The sequence below is a fragment of the Cyprinodon variegatus genome, unplaced genomic scaffold (assembly GCF_000732505.1).
Source record: "Cyprinodon variegatus isolate N-32 unplaced genomic scaffold, C_variegatus-1.0 Scaffold329, whole genome shotgun sequence".
Taxonomy (NCBI): Eukaryota; Metazoa; Chordata; class Actinopteri; order Cyprinodontiformes; family Cyprinodontidae; genus Cyprinodon; species Cyprinodon variegatus.
Window position 1 is genome coordinate 598185 of NW_015150782.1, and position 1768 is coordinate 599952.

The window sequence follows — 1768 nt, forward strand, 5'->3', positions numbered from 1 at the left end:
TGATGGAAAGTAGTCAGGGTCAAAACAAATTACAGACACTTTGGGAAAACAGTAACATGTTATGAATAAACCTTGAGAAAGAACTTGCTTGTTGTGGGAATAAGTATGCATTGCCTACAAACACCCTCACGCAGGGGAATGTTATGGCCTTGCAAGTGAAACAGGCTTAGTGAAAAAAATTTATAGTGAGTAAATAGCATAGATCTATATATGAAATAAGAGAAATCAAAATTTTCCGACAACACGTTAGTTAAACACGGCTCTGCAGCTGAAGCGACCGGCCTGGATAGAGCCTGTGAGAAAAGCTCCTCATTGCTCCGCTTTGTGTCAAAGTAACAAATCAGACCCTGATACTGAAGTTTCTAGGTCTAGATTTTTAAAGATTAAAAGAACCTCCTCCCACTTTATAATTAATCAATGCATTTTGCTGGTAAAATTCAGCTACAGTCAGGTTAGTTTTTTCTGAAAGATGTATAAAAACCTTAAAAATTGAGACAGTCCATCAGTTTAGATGGAAAGTAATTTTCTATCAAAAAGAAAGATTCATTCTTGGTTGGGTCTCTTCTGGGTATCCGTTCGTTCTTTGCTGCCTGTAAAGTACTGCTGGGTGTGAAGATGCACTGACAGGAGTTATTCTCAAACCTTCACTACTTCATGCTGATGTGTTTCTGTCTGCATCTGATGCTTCCCCACAGCCTTATTGCTGTTGACACTAGATGGCAGCAGTGAGCTGTGTATCAGAACTAACAGCAGCGATGGAAAACTCTCCTAGTGGTCACAGCTTCATCCTTCACAGCAAAGCTCTTCATCTAACTGAGAAATATCTATCACACTAAAATCCTTAAGCTTTGGAATAAAAAAACTAATTACTCAATTAATGACTTAATTTTTATTTCAATTTTTGCAACTTACATAGACGTATACATACAAGCCCACATTTAATTTGCTGTTTTTAACTTACAATATTCTTGAAACAATTTTGAAAGTATAAACATCAGGTTAAACTTACGAGTCAAGTAGGTTACATGATTAAACATGAGTAACATACAAATATATATATATATATATATATATATATATATATATATATAGTTTTATATATATATATATATATATATATATATATATATATATATAGTTTGTAAATTAATAAGCAGCACAAATGGATATAAAGGAGTGAAATAAGAATTAATAAATAAATATATATATACATAAAGATAAGGGAGAACTATAAGAGATGGTCAGTTTCCAACTATTAACATCTTTTTTAAAGCCTCATGCAATAAGTTATTTGTTCCATATGGTAGATTTCTCAGACCTTTTCAATCCACATTTTCTACGCTGGCGGGTCGGCCTTCAACCATTTAACTGTGACACATTTAAGAGCTGTGATCAGTAATATTTGTGGAAGGTATTTTTTTTTCATCTTCCAGTGATGTCAAGTTTTTTTTTTTTTAAGTTTACTGAATGTTGTTCTCTTTGCTGGGAGCTTTTCCCTCCCCTTTCAAAGAATTTAAACCTATTTTTCTGTCACAAACTTTTACATTTATCCCCCTAAACATGTTTGAGTGGACTTTTTTTGCCCAGAAGAATTGGGGTTAGCCTTTGTTTGTCTCATTTACCTGCTGTTGTCTTTCCATCTTGCTTTGTCTTACTTGAACTCACATCTTTCTGCTCAGAAACAACAAACAGTAAAATCCTGGACTTCTTTTAAAAAGGCGACAAACTCATGATCTCTGTCTCCTTGAACCCCAGTGGGCCTCAGCAG